General features: G+C 42.3%; 1 protein-coding gene across 5 annotated transcripts in view; it reads left to right on the top strand.

Moving 5' to 3' along the window:
* Positions 1-14,385: 14,385 nt before the first annotated feature.
* The window catches only part of GOLM1 (golgi membrane protein 1), a 39,651-nt gene continuing 38,406 nt past the window's right edge, over positions 14,386-15,630 (top strand). For 2 of the 5 annotated variants that reach the window (XM_067315782.1, XM_067315778.1), the window contains exon 1: positions 15,293-15,552. The gene's annotated coding sequence lies outside the window, so the exon portion shown is untranslated. Of the gene's footprint in view, positions 14,469-14,756; positions 14,780-15,292; positions 15,553-15,630 lie in introns of those variants that run through there. The other 3 variants (XM_067315779.1, XM_067315780.1, XM_067315781.1) reach the window with 3 other exon arrangements.

Here is a 15,630-nt window from a genome sequence, read left to right as displayed (position 1 = left end):
TTGGCTCAGTTGTCTGAGATGTCCCTGGTCAGATGTGATCCTGAGCGCAGGTATGTTCTAGGTCAGACTGCTCACTTGCCTAGACAGGTTGTGCCCTGTGCTGTGCAATCCTCCCCAGACTGAGGAACTCAAGTCTATCCTTCCTCTTCCGTCTTTTCATTTCTCTCACTCCTCATGTTTTCTTATTTCTTGCTTCTCTGTTTCTACATTATCTTCTACCTACTTTCCAAATGTTACCTTGAGGGTTTTTTAATCACTTTTTCTCTCACTGTCTGTTCTTGTCAGCCTTCACTTGCAAATACTGAGGGGACAGCCCCTCTTTCAGCTTTACTTGCCTCAGAGGTGAATTTCGCAGCTGTATTTCTCTTTCTTGCTGTCCCTTCTCCTTTCATCCAGTAGGCTCTCCTGTTTTACAACAGGATTCCCTCAGTCTGGATTAGAGAGAAGATTTCTCTGCCAAACTCACAGCCCCATCCCTAAGTGTTAGCAACATATCTGTCTTGCCTGATTGTCAGTTTTGATTAGCCTTGGAGGTGTTGCCTGTCCACAAAGACTCCCCTCTTTATGGGTGCCCATAACACCCATGGCTGTTCTCTCCAAGCTGCTCAGAGGTCTCTGCTTCTGGTAGTTACCTAATTGTGCTCTTTCTCTGTCTTCATCATGCAAGTAGGTGATTCCCTGGAGACCTATGTGACTGTTAAACACAGCAGATGAGGACAGTCATTTCTGCATGGCTGAGATACCAAGCCTGGATGAACCTCTGCTGCACCAGATGGTGTTTCTGAAGATATGTGAGGAAAAAGGGCTAAAGCTCCCTTAGCTACCCAGCTCTAGTCATTCTCACAGAAACCCCACTTTGTGAGAGCTATGTAAGGATTTCAGATTTACTCTAAAGCTGTAAAGAGTTCTTTTCAGAAGCACAAGGCAGTGTGGGAAGGAACTGAGTGAAAACCTCAGCTGGGTTGTGCTTTGCATGGCTTTGTAGTATCACCACCCAGAGACTTGCAGCTAGGTGGTGGTGTACTCCTTCATGTTACTTTTCAGTGATCTGAAACCCATCAAAGGCAATGAAAACCCACAGGCTTCAGTGAACTTTGGATTAGAACTATAAAGCATGAAATGGATTTCTTCTGACTTGAGAAAGATAACTATTCACTGAGCTTCCTGGCTATTTTCTGATAAAAGCTGTTCCTGCTATAGAATTTTGGTTTGAAAGGACATGTAGCTTGATTCCCCAGACATGTACTGCTGGGAGAAAGCACTGCTTCTGAAAAATAGCCTGCAAAAGGGTATTAGCTGAAGAAGGATAATAGAAATTTACTATAGAAATGATTCCTTTAAAAAGAAGGAGATATTTTAATGTGGCCCAAAGGCAAGACTGTGCTTTAAATTCTAACAGCTCCTGGAGACTCTGCATCACAAGCTGATGGAGGCATGTTGTCCACCACAAAGTGATCTACAGAACAATAATGCAGATTCTATACCTCTCTTTCCTCCTGCACCTAGTAATGCACTCACAATGTGCTTCATACTGCTGGAGTAGAATTTCTAACACAGATTAAAGCGCATGTAGATCTTAGAACAAGTGCCTGTAAAACAAAAGGAAACAGCACTGGTAGTGCATGTGTTTCAGTGGAAGCAATATTATAATGGTTCACTGTCTGTAATTTGCAGGAAAGACAAGCTTTCTTGAGGTCTTTGAAGGTTTCCTAGGACAAAACAAGGATTGGTCAATGTCAAGGAGGTCACCTTAGGCTGTCATTATTTCTGATGCTTAAAATTGGATGAGCTAAAACATGTAAAATTATTGTAAGAGTCTTTTGAGAAGTTAGTGGAGGGAAAGTAAATGAGAAGAAGCTCTTATTTGTATTTTGTATCAATAGTTTTTTTAAGTAATGCTTGACAATGATGGTGTTCTGCATTCATCCACCTGTTTAAAGCCCTCAGTGGGGATTTTACGGGCTATCCCCAAGCTCTCAGAAACAGGCACATGGCAGCTCACGCTGTGAGCACAAAGAGGGCAGTGTAAGAGAAAGCTGCAAGAACTTTTACAGGGTAATGGACATTTTTGTTTGTTTTTTTCCCAATGCATAGCAAGTAAATGTTACTATCTTATTAGTGTTATCTTGATAAGATACTTGTTTTGTTTCATATTGTTCTCTAAAACTTCAGTTGTGTTATATGCGTGGTGCACATGTACACACTGCTCAGTTACTGACCTCACCAGCTAAAAAGCATTGGAGACACTATAAAAAGCAAGTACATGTATGGAAACTTAAGTATAGAGTCTGATCTCCCAAGGTCAGATGGACACAGTATCACAGCTGGAAACAATATTCAAGAGCTCTTGCCTTTAATCTCTTTTATTATGCCTTGTAAAACATGTATTGCCCTGAAGCAGATATAAATTATGCTTCCCTTGATTGGTAAGGGTCTTGCGCATTGCCAGAGTAGCATGAATGGGGCTATGTGTAAATGACTGTCACAGCAGACAGTTATAAATTCTTTGTGATGCAAGTTCTGTTTCTGTGGGTTTTTTTTAAGAGATTGCATAGTTTAAAAGCCTGCATGTTTCTGAAAAAATGCTAGAGCCTGAAGCATGGTAGAAGTAGGGGATGTGGGACAAATCACAGCAGAGACACTGAGATTCACAAAAGAACAGCTGCCAGGCTGTTCTTCCAATTGCTTCAGGGATTGCTTTGTGTAGAGAGAGGAGGGTGATTAAAATTGAATGTAGATGGCTTGGATCATGCTTCCCACCTGAAATGGCAACCACTTGGGAATTAGACATAGGAGTGGCAGAGTTACAGGTCTAGCTAGGAAATAGTTATTTTCTTTAATGCTTTTTGTTTTTCTGCTAGGTTGTTTTGTTGGACGATTCTGGAAAATTCCTTCTTTGTGTGGTGGGAGAATAATGTTAATGGGGAGGGCAGCACAAAGATCATGCCCAGCACTGGGTCTGTAGACTCAGAGAACTGTTGAGAAGCTATTGCAAAAAAAGTAACATTTGCATTCTTCTTACATCCTGGTGTAGTCTGGGGCAGGCACAAATTTGTTGTCAGCAGTAGCCTGGGAAATGGTTCTCAGGTCTGTAATCACTTGTACCTGCAGCTGATCCCAGACTGTTAAAAATTATGTTCATACAATCAGGGAAGAGAAGTGATCAATGCAATTAGTCCCCAGTTAACTGCTCCTCAGGCACTGGGTGACACAGTCTGTGCTGAGCTTTGCTCCAGCTGGCTATCTCTTTCTGGTTTTGAGTGTATTATTTCAATTGCATTATTTTTAGAGCCCTCAAGTCTATAAAGGACTATGGATGTTGGATCAGGGCCACCTTTGACTGCAATTCTACAGAGGTTGGCCACAAAGAGCTACTCAAGATGGTGCAGTGAATGGCATGTAGATCTGATGAGCTCCAAGACTGTTTTGGGCCATTCACGTTCCCCTGTGCTGTAGGGCAGCCAGCTCATGAATGGTGCTCATGTGCAGTTTACTAGTAGACCTAAAGGAATCCCTGGCTGTGCAAAGGAATATGAAGTCATTTCAGGAGTTAGCTTTAGCATGCCATAGGCAGGCAAAAGATAGCAGAGCCCCACACATAGTTGTGTTTCAACTGTAGTGCTGCTTCCTCTTCCAAGATACATCAGTGGGTCCACATCTCTGCACTATGCATGATATCTTCATTATTGCTGTTCCAACTAGTCCTTTGTCTACTGTTTCCTGTGCAAATTCTGTCCTATCATTGCTAATATTATTTTTTCCACCACTACTTCTCTCTGCATCACTTGTCCTAGTGAAATCATCTAATCTTCTGAAGGAAAGATGGAACACTATTAAACTTAATAGCTCTTATCACTGAAAACTATAGCCCCTGTGGCAGAAAAATCTGGTGAAGAGGAGAAGACACGTGCGGATGTGCCTTTATTTCCATCATGACAAAGGTGGTGGTAGAAGCAGGAGCAAAGGATTAACTATGATAAAGTCAGTGTCTTTGCTGCTTCCACTACTATCATCACTGTTCAGAAACCAACAAAGGAATCCAGACAGAGTGTATTAACCTGGAGGCACTGATGGGATCTTCTCAGGAGGGATATATACTTCCACCACAGAATTACCAGCTGCTACTGCTATATCAAGGGAAGAGGTGGAGATCAGGCCCAAGAGAGGACCAACATCAGGATGAAGAAGAACTTGAAGTTAGCAGGGAAGTTACCTCCAGGTATGGAAACCAAAACTGCTGGTTTTACATACTTTGCATGCAAACCATAGTGATCACAAATGACATCTCATGGTTCTGATGCAAAACATGAGTGTTTCAGAAGCATGTGTCACTTAGGCAAGGTAGCTTGGCCATCCTTGTGCAGAGCTGGCAGAGACATCATGAATTCTTCAAAATCTAGCATCTTCTTTCCTATTAGTGTCTCAGTTCCTAAACGAGGAAGTTCTAAAAACAAAATAACAGTAATTTGCATAGCAGTGATGGCACAGCATTGGAGTGCTGACAAGGCAACCTGTCCACCATTTTGGGTTTTGTCACCTGACCTAGACTGACGATAATCAACAGAGATGTAAGCTTTTGAGCTTCACCTAGGAACACAGACCCAAGGAACCTCCAAAAAGGCCTGATGCTCTCTCCCTTATACATGCACTCAGTTTTGGAAGCCTGTGTTTCCTAAAGGTTACCTTGATCTGGTGCTCGGGGAGATTGTGACTGTAGGGAAAGATCTGTCCCTTACAGCTTTTAAATCAGAGTCTAAAATATAACAAACTACAGTATTTTATTAGAATTTGTGTATTTGTTTTTCTGTGGGACAGTGCATATTTTTACATGTCAGCCTAGAACAGTGTAGAGGCCAGTGTCACTGTTGCTGTGGTGGGCAGATGATATTGCCGTAGAGTAGTGGATGAACGTCCTCAAAAAAGTTCTTCCACTGCTCACTGTTCACTCTTCCAACCTTTATGCAGAGACTTCCAGGCAAAAGAGTTTAGTAAATACTAGAGGCTCTTTGACCCTAGATTAAATCTGACAATACAACAACCAGTTGATTGAATGCAACAGTCACCTATATTTCTGAGTTTTGCAAACATCCTAATGTGTAAACATCACCTGTTTGTCAGAATGGACACAGGGGTGTGTTCTGTGAACAGGAACAGAATGACCATGGAAGACGCTTCTCATTGGTGCTTTTGGTGCAGCAGAGTCTGAGCAGTTTTCTCATGTATGTAGTATTTTTACAGATCATCCTGTTGAATTCTTATGTATAAACAAATGTGCAAGTTTTAATGGTTTCAAGAAATCCCATATAATTGAGAAATTCAACAGATACCCATGCTGTGTGGTTGCTACCATCTGGTGGCTATCTTCATACACTGTACTTTTATTTCCTAATTGCTTCTGTCCCTTCAAATAAGAATGATGCAAAATCAGTGGATTTTATGAAAATGTGCCTGTTGTGGAGTATCAATTCTTGTAAGTCTCTAGAAGAGGCAGAATGCCACAAAAGCTATGCCTAATCTGAACCTTCAGATTTATCGTGGTACCCATACTGCTACAGTGCAAAAATGGAAATACTGTTGTCATCACACATTCCAGAGGTATCGTATTCCTGCTGCCATGTTGGCAGTGCAGAATCACCCTTCTCTCAGTTTCAGTGACATCTTGTAAATACCATCTTTGAACGGCTGGTGGCAAAAGGAGATTTGACTAATGCAGCCAATGAGTTAATTTTGGCAGCAGTTGCAGCACAAGTGCGGACAATTAGCCAGCAGCCATGGTAGAAATGCTGTGCTTTGTCTTGGTGCTAAATCACTTGTAAGGCTGTCATTCTCTATTAGCCCCCTGTTGTGACCCCTGAGATAGCAAATCAGGTTCACGCACAGGCACTTGTGCCTCCCAGGCACCAGTCCCAGCAAACAAAGAATTGCCTTCTCAAACGAATACCACAGTATGAAACTTGTGTTTTGAACTTCTGTAAAGCCAACAAAAAATATTTTTTCTTTTGCCTTGCTAGTACTCCTGCGTTCATAGGTAGATTGCCTTACTAGATAATCCTCAATTTCCCACCAGCATTTTCAGTTCTAGCAATTTCCTCTATCATTGTTTCTCTTTCCTCCCTACACCTGCATACACAGTACATATACTGTGTACAAAGTAGTGCGGAGTTTATATAAAGAGGTGTAAATCAGCCTATACTTTCTAGAGACCAATCCTCTGTACCAAGATGCATCATCAGAGCGAAGTACTGTGGCTCACAGGTAATTACACAGGCACTTTATTATGCATTACCATATCCTGTTACACAACGCAAACTCTGGCACAAAGCAGTGATAAGTTGATCTTTACACTTTATAGCTTCTTCTAAGCTGAAATGAGGAAAGCTAGCCAATACTGTGCTTAGTTACCACATTAGTTATCACTGCCATTCCCTGCAGAATTGCTCTGTGTCACTGACAGTTTCTCTAGAAAATACAGACCAAGATCATTGTTTCTAGGAGGACATTCAAGACCTGGGGAGAGCTTTTGTAACCTTTATCCAGCTTTGTGTATTTATATCAGACTAGCCACGTGCTCTCCCTAATAAATTAAGCCTCTCAGTGCCCTTATTAGGTGAAAAAAGCATTACTGTTCTGATCTATTGAGGCATAGAGAGATTGACTTCTATTTTGACTGTATGCAGCAGAGGTAAGGATAGAACTTGCACTTCCTGAAATTCAGTCGAATAGCTGAAGTGTTGCAAATAGCAGTCCGTATGTGAGGAGAAACAGGCTCAGCCTGTGACCTGTGTGTGTGACTATACATCTATACGCAAGGTTGTGGCACATGCTTGTACATCTGGCATCCTTTACCACATATGCAGCTGGTATCACAGGAATCCGTCCAGCAGTATAACATACACAGGAAAGAGTGTGTTGTATTCCTCTTACTGGCTTGCACATATGGAAGCTAAAAATGTTGAAAATTGGGGACTAATTTTGTAATGCTTTAATTTTGTAACAGTGATGTGTGCCTTCTCTTCCTCCACTTTTCATATATTGTTTTAGAAAAGAATGAGTTAACTCTTGCTACGTAGGTATCTCGAGTGAACTATCAAGAGTGAATACAGCAATTGCCAATGGGTATTGCTTTTTCAGAGAAAATGGCAGAAACCAGTGTTGAAGAAAAACATTAAAAAATGAACCCCCTGAAGCAACTTTCAGAGAAATCTTATGATTAAAATCCTGTTTCCCAGAGCAGGTCAAGGAAGCTGCCAACATGCCAAAGACAGAAACAAAGTGGACAGGAAATTGTCATGCAGTGAAGCTGACAGATAATCTGGTGAGGAAGCTGGACAGCTATCCAGCTCTCAAAGCCAACACGTTCCTTGCCAGCTTGGCTTTTTACTGCTTTTCCAAATGACTAATAGAAGTTGGTTTTGTTCTAGAAAGATGAGCCTGCCTAACTGTAATTATTACAGCTAGCCCACATTTACCATGAGGGTTATGTTATTGCATCAGAGCATATTGAGCTTTTTCTCTAACAGAGGCTATGCAATTAAACAAGAGGGCTGATACTTGGAGGCAAACTCTCAAGAGCTGAAGAAGTATGAAGCTGCCACTTGCAGAAACTATGCCCAGGACCAGCATACAAGGTTACTCAGGGAGACTATACAAAGGCTGGAACAGGCAAAGAAAACCCGTTGGTATTAATTGGTAATAATATGTCTGGGCTTTAGTAATGCAAGACCACAGTTTTAATTTCAGCTGACAGTTCTTCTGAAAACCATTGTAGTGGCAAATTAACTGTTCCTTGCTTTCTAATTGTTGTTTTGTTTGTGCATGCTTTGTTTTGTTTTTAACATGACAGAATTATTACCCAAATAGAAGGTTTCTATCTGTGCAAACCCAGAGACTGGTTAGAATCCAGATGAAATACTCAGAGGGATTTCTTGTAAAATGAAAGTAGAAAACACTACCTGATACTAATTCTTGTAGCACATAATTACTCCCATTTCCAATTAGCAACTGAATTCCAGCTCAATACAAAGCACTGCACGTAAATCCAGTTTCTAATGAGTAAGAGAATTAAAAACACCAGAATGTGTATGCTACTTGAACTAAATAGTGAATAGTAATTCCATTTTCACAGTATTAATACTAGAAAATTCTCACTTCGTAACTGATTTTCAGAGCTTTCATTATGTAGGTTAATTAGTTTGTGAAAGGGTTAAGTTTTATTCAGGGCTTCAGCCTGCACCCATTTTAGTTGAAGATTTGTTGGATATGTTTTCAAGGCCAAATGAGATCGTTAAGATGTGTTTTCTGTAACGTGCAGGCCACAGGATGACATTAGGTGGTTGGACAGCCATAAGATTCTTTGGTACAAAATCAGACCCTACATGTACACTTAAGTCAGTGTGCATTTACACATTGCACAGAAAAGATATAAATTCATATTCCTTTTTGTCTACTATTTAGAAATGTGCAAATGTGGTCTTTTCTACCTTGTCAGATGCTCAGCACCTCTGAGGTTGTACCCTGGATTTTACATGCCTTCCCTTCAGAGACAGGGAGGAGGGAGACAGGAAACGGGAGCGTATCCATCTCCCAGCAGCTGCCTTCAGCATCTCAGCCCTCTCTGGTGTTGGTGTATGACCATGACTTACTAACATAAAAAAAAAAAAGTGAAACCACACTTACACCATACGTATTCCACCCACATTGTGCCTTCATGTTAACTCTTTTTTGTAATTTTATAAAACTTCTGGCTCTTCAGTGTACAAAACTTCATTTTTTCAGTTTAGAGATCAGATGCTCAAGAAACTCACACCCTCAGAGGTGGGATCCTCAAACTTTACAGTGCATGATGTTGCATGGTAAGTGTTGTCCAGAGTAAAGAGACATGTCTGGCAATTTAAGTTAATGATATATGGAGAAAATGGAATGTGTTACATCTTGAACTTCATTGGATGCTCTGGGGACTTATAGTCCTGTTGCTTGGTATCTTTAGGACTAATAGTATGGTAAAGCAGTTGACCCTGCTCCCCCCAATGCGTGGTTAATGTCTTCCTCCAGTAGTTTGAATTTTTATGCCTTTGATGGTTGATAGTGACCTTCTGACAGTACTTTGGTTATAGGTCTCCAGAGCATGATCTCATGATTGGTTTTAGTGTTTACCACAATGTTTTCAGTAACTTTAAGGAAGCAGAACAACATATTAGATTTTTCTGATTTGATTATTGGTTTTAATGAAAAGCTAATGAGACTTGGATTGTTTTAGCTTATCATTTGGCAGGAAAAAGCGTATTAGAAAAAATGGTTCAAGATAATCTATTTCTCTGCAAAATTTTGAGGATTGCTCCTTATCTCTCATATGATAGAAAAGGTAAAAGAATACAAACTTCAAAAGATCTATTGAAAATAGATCCTTAAGGATGAAGCAGAAGAGAGACTGGGATATAGATCCTGATAGGTCTCACTTCTTCAGATTTCCTTTTTTCAGTTACTAGTAGACGATGGTAGACCTTTCAGGTAAGATATACATGCATGTAGACTGATTTGCTGATTCCCTTTTTCTCAAATTGCTTTGGAGAGCAAAAAGTGAAGAGCACAGCAACAAGTCTGTCAGGGTCAAAAAGCGCAATCAGCACCTTTAGCACAGTGAAGCACTGTTTATTAAAGCTTGGTCCTTTAAGATCTTTTTTCCCTGTGATCTGGGTAAGATGTTTTGACTAGAACAGGCACAAAATGAAATCTTGGCCTTGATCAAGTGAGTGACTGAAGTTCTCTGGGCTTCAGGAGGGACAGGATTTTACTGACAGAAAGGTGGGCCCAACTAATAACGTATTTCAATAGCTTCAGTTAAATCCCAGCTGATCTACTTCAACTGAAATTCTCATAAATTTATTTCCTCTATGCTGTAATCCTTTTTTAGTTTTGTTTTTTTTTTGGGGGGGGGGGGAGGTGGGAAGGAGAGGGATGAAGGAGAGAGCAGGGGGAGGACTGTGCTTAAAATGAAAATGAATTCAGCCTGGACAGCCAAAACAAATCTATCAATACAATGCTATTTTGTGTGACCAAAAAGGTGAGTTAAAAATAATGTCTGAAATCTTGCTTCATCTAGGCCAGAACTTGGAGTTACAGTTTTTCAGCACTTAGGAATCACTGCGACTGTCAAACACTGCCTTTTCTCATCAACTGTTGTGGCTTATCTTTTCCTTTGAATGGATTGTGTTTTTGTAATAAGAAGAAACAGTACCAAATTTCAATAACTAGTGCTGTGAAAGTTACCATAAAAACCTAACCCTTTCAATCCGTTTGTTCCAGTAACACCATGAAAGATCATCTGAAACAGTTCAAGGAGTTTCAAAAAGGTACGAGGCATATGAAGTACATGGGAGCAAGGGAAATGGTTAAAATGACATTGAAGTATTGGATTTTCTACTTTTATTAAAAAAAAAAAAAATCCGAGGATATTATTAATGTGTATATATACATACATATATATATATATAAAAAAGTGAAAAGCAAACACCAAAACTCACTCTAGAGCAATGGTACATCATTTCTCTGGCTATGAGATGGATACTCATTTTCAAACCTGAGATTTTATATTATTTGCCTTCAGGCTGCCTGGAAACCAATGGCAAGGACAGGATTAGTATAAAAGTTCTTAAAACCTGATCTCTTTCTGCTAGACCAATGCTGTCTTACCTGATCAACGCTGCTGAAAGAAAACTTTTTTTTTTTAGAAGAAGAAGATGAAGAAGCAGTCTTTCTGTGTTATTGGAGAGGTGACAGGAGAGGTGCAGCTCACATCTAACTGAATCTGTGGGAGTGTATGTATTCAAATATGAATGCTTTAGCATTCATGGGAAAATTTGTTTACAGAAGTTACCTATTACCTGTGCATATGCAAAAATGATCATAATGAAGGTTAGGAAAAAATAAAAGTTATGAGTGAACTCCTCAGGATCGAGGTTATTAAACTGCTAGTTGTGCAAGTGACACTAAGAAGTCTTATTTTTCTCTCCTATCTGCAAAGAAGGATAATTTAACAATATAAACTTCCTCACACATAGGCAGAGGGTTACAGAATTTGAAGTAAAGGCTACATCCATGTCTCTCATGCACATTTATAAACAACACAGATCAAAGAAGAGATGAGCTACTTCTGTGGTCAAAAGATTTTATGATTATGGTTACAGTTCATTTTATCAGGGAATTCAGAATACATGTAAGATTGCATTCATGCCATGGAAAAGAAAACACTTTCTATGTTTGAGATGTACTCTACATCCAAGCCACTGAGGTACTATATCTTATCAAAACTTCCAGAAGGGCTGGACCCATCCAAGAACTACACCCTTTATACACGTAGTTCTTAAAAATGCTGTTTTCCCCATGTGTTAGAAACATAAATAATTTGCAGCCTTCTGCTTAATTATGTTAATAAGATAAGGTCAGTGCAAAATCAGAAGGGATATTTTCTAAAATAGAAAAGAGAAATATGTACTTCTTTCTGCATTAATTTTGTTCGTTAATAGAAATATCAGAATGCTACATAAAGCACAGCCACATAACACTGGCTTGGTAATATTTAAAACAGTAGAGTGGACATGTCAAGCAGTTATATGTCAGTTACTCCCTGGAGACATAGTACTTCTACACTTCAGAACAATTTTTTCACATGGATTAACTCTTCTGATCTATTTGTCCAGGGGTTTAAGAAAGACTAGATGTACTCTTTCCATAACATCAGCTGCAAAGTACTTTGTACCTCAGGTGTTTTTTTAGGGACATTTTAACATCTATCAGAACCTACTGCTTATGGTAAAGTTCCCATGCAGAGTCCTAGCAACATGACAAAGACTTATTTAATAAAAACTTGCATTGAATACTGTTATCTTTCACGTGGTAACTCTTAGTGTTTAAAAAATGTGCAGTACAGTCAGTTTTAATTTTTCCAACAAGGATAAAACAATATTTTTTCTTTTACATTGTTTTGTTGACTTTTTCCCATGTGAACACATCCTGGTTTCCTTGATTATGCCAGCTACCAGTAGCTGGTATTTTACAGATTTGGGTACTTCTAATCCCTCTATCTCAATACATGTCTAATTTTCTTACTTCAGCATAATCAGTAGTTTTGATTTTCACAAATATCTGTTGAATGTACAAATTATGCAGGTGATCCACTTCCATCACCCTCTGTAAATTACACTACTTCTAGACCATGCTCTTCAGATGCACTATTTTGGCAGCAGTAAGTGCCTAACACACAGCTCTAGTGTATAGTGGTCTCAAGTACAAATTTGGCTTCATTCTCAACTCCAGCTCTGTCCCTGATTGAGGGTCCCTCTGTCTCATGAAGCCTATACAAACAATCCATTATTAAATTTATCGCTTCTAGTACCGGGCCAAACAGATCTTGCTGAGACACTTAACTTTATTGCAGTTTAATGCATTTAGATGTGCATTCTTACTGGCTCCAAAGAAGTGTTAGAATATCGTTCTTAAAGATCACAGCATTCTTGTGCATATATAACAGGAGCTCATGTTGAGTTGTCTGGCTGCTGTATTCCATCCATTTTGCTCTTCTGAACAAAAATGTGTGGTTTTCTTTCAAGAATTCTTTGCTTTACCACATTTACGTTTAAAGACAAAACCAAAATATATTTAAAGACAAACTCACAAAACTTCTATTTTTCTGTCGTCTTTGTTAAAATAGATGACTTCATTTTTTAAATAAAAATAAACTTTAATGTTGCATATTCTACTAATTTTTGTACAAGATGGGTTTTAATTCTAGTTTAAAGTATTAACTTAAAAGGAAAGTAGGGATGGCTATGAAGCATAAATAGAGCAGTTTTTTACATAGGAACAATTTTCTGCAGTGTCTGAGCTTTTCACAAATTCCTCTTTGTGAGTATCAGTTACTGATATTTTCTGAAACACTGGTAAGGACTGCAGATAAATATTTTGAACGAGTCATCACTATTAGTGTGTTTAAATGTTCTTAGAATCACTTGTCACAAACTGCATAATGTTGTATCTTTCAGCTCTGGTAAGTTAATTTCTTCTTGGATCCATATAGCAGACAGTGATGGACTTAATCCATCCCTGTTAAAGATAGGTTTTATAGTCAATAGGGTTTTCAGTCTTATAAGATTTATATATAGGTCTATATCTAAGTGATTTTTTTGCTTTTTTCCCCTGATCTTTTGGACAGAGCTGCTGCTCTTCAACACAGCCTCCTAAGACTCCGAAAACAATGGGGTTATGTCTCCAGAATTTTTAGCTGGCTGTAAGCAAGCAGGGCAAAATTAGTTAATCAATGATCACAGCTGCAGACAGTCCTCGTGTTTTCTGCTTGCACAATAATTCCTAATGAATAGTTTTACTAGCTTTTATTTTTAACATCATCTTGTCTTAATGACAAAGATGAATGAGCCATTTTCTGACTCTCACTGTGTTTTTATGAATCTCACAAGCAATTCAGTTCCCTAACCATTTGAAACCCTGTTTTTAGTCATAATATAACTGTAGATGTGCTGGGCTGCTGAAAAAGGATCCGTTTTTCCTTAAAAAAAGAAGAAAGCTCCCACTCAGGAAATTACATATCTCCTTAAGTAGGTGAGAAAAAGAATGTAACCCAACATGGTTTTAAATTTGTAACCAAAGTCCTGTTTCTGATTTAGACGAAGCTGTTGTATATATTTTTAAAAAAGGAAATCTGTTCTCTGGTGAATGCTAGAATGGGGGGTTTATCCATTTTAAAATGGTTTTTGAGTAAGAAATGGAAGAAAGGTTTAAATTCAGCCTCATCTTTCTTGAAATCTGACATATGTGAAAGATCACTTTTATTAAGTTTGCACCCTTTGTTCAGTTAGAAATTTCAATTTACTTATTAAATCTAGCAGATCAAATCCATCAAGGATATTTAATCTCAAAATAATTGCTTCTACCAAAGATGCTTAGATTCCTTTGCGTATTTCATAGCCTGCAAATGACATTACAGCAGTTTTTATACTCTGCTTTCCCTCTGATTGTTTACATTCCACTTAGAAAAGCTAACACCCAGAAACAATATTCATAACTAGATGGTGTAAAGCATTCAACTGGGTTAATAATAATGGAAGAAATGGCTAATATTTTTTATTGCAACATTTTTGAACTAAGAGAAGCTTCATCCGTCTGGCTGTTCCCAAGACTGTACCGACGGGTCTTTTTCAGTTTTATTTTGCCTCCGATGCTGGACACCGTGCTTTTCCCCCCCCGTGGCTTTCCGGGATCTGCAAGTGACGCCGGGACACGAGGAGCTCGGCGAAGCCGGCCGCGACCTCCCCGCGCGCGGGCCCGGCGGCGCCACCCCGCCCCGCCCCGCCCCGCCCCCGCCCCCGCCCCCGCCCCAGCCCGCGGGGGCAGAGCGCAGCCGCCAGCACGGCGCGCGGGCGGAGGACCCCCTCACTTGCCGCGCACACGCCGTGGAGGTACGAGCGCGGAGCGGGGGGCGCGGGGCGGAGCGCGGCCCGCGCGGGGAAGCCGCGGCCACCGGGCTGCCGCGCTGCCCGCGGCGCCGCCGCTGCTGCCCGCGGCGCCGCCGCTGCTGCCCGCGGCGCCGCCGCTGCTGCCCGCCGCCCCCTGCCCGCCCCGCTTCCTGCGCTGCGCTGCCCGGCGCCGCCGCGGGGAGCAGCGGCTGCCCGCGCCGTGCCGCGCCGCGGGGCGGCGGCGCAGGGGCACGGCGCGTTGAGCGCAGCCCCGGCGGCCTCCTGGCGGCGCGTCCCGTGCCAGCCCGCCGCAGGTGAGGCCTCTGCGGCGCAGCGGCCGCCCGCGGGGAGCGGAGCGGAGCGGAGGGCGCCGGGGCGGGAGCGCAGCCGAGCGGCTCCGCGGGGTCCGGCTCGGCGGCGCGGGGCTGCGGGGGTCGGCGCGCTGGGCGGCCCCGTGCCGCGCCGCGCCGCGCCGTGCCGCGGCGGGCAGCGCCGGCTGCGCCGGGCCGGGTCTGGGGCCGGGCGCTGGCGGCTGCGAGCGCTGAGCCCTTGGGGCCGCAGGCCGCGCCTGCTCGCGGCTGGCCGAAGCGGGGCAGGCGGCGGGACGGGCCGGCTGGGGGCAGCGGGGCTCCGCGGCGCGGCGCGGGGCGGGGCGCGCCCGGGCCGCGGGGAGGCAGCTGGGAGGGCGGAGGCAGCGCAGAGCGGCGCAGAGCAGCGCAGCGCGCTCCGCCGCCCGCGGCCTCGCCGTGCCGGTCTGTCGCGCGGCAGCAGCGCCTTGGAACCGCGGCAGCTCCTGGTGCTCACCGGAGGGTGGAAAAATCACAGAGGGCAGTAACGACGTCTGAAACCACTCGTCTGCCTCTTCCTGAACTGCAGGTCACTTGATTTTGTTCTTCTAGTTCTGCGTAGCCCCTTGAGAGCGGAGGTGCCGAGACCTCCGCCGCCGCACAGCTGATGGGCGGCTTCTGGGTTTCCCTGCTCCGGACCTGTGAGACCCTCCGTCTGCCTGACACAGCGTGTTGCCCTCCTCGGGAATTTCTGTTCGGTTGCTGGATACCGGCTTCGTTTCCTGAACCTTGATCAGGAGGTGCCTCTTGCTTTGCATATGTTAGATTTCCCCGAAAGTTCAAAGATGGGAATATTTGTTCAGGTTTTTAATTAACCT

Source organism: Apteryx mantelli, chromosome Z (genome assembly GCF_036417845.1).
Source record: "Apteryx mantelli isolate bAptMan1 chromosome Z, bAptMan1.hap1, whole genome shotgun sequence".
Lineage (NCBI taxonomy): Eukaryota > Metazoa > Chordata > Aves > Apterygiformes > Apterygidae > Apteryx > Apteryx mantelli.
This window is presented reverse-complemented; position numbering and strand designations above follow the sequence as displayed.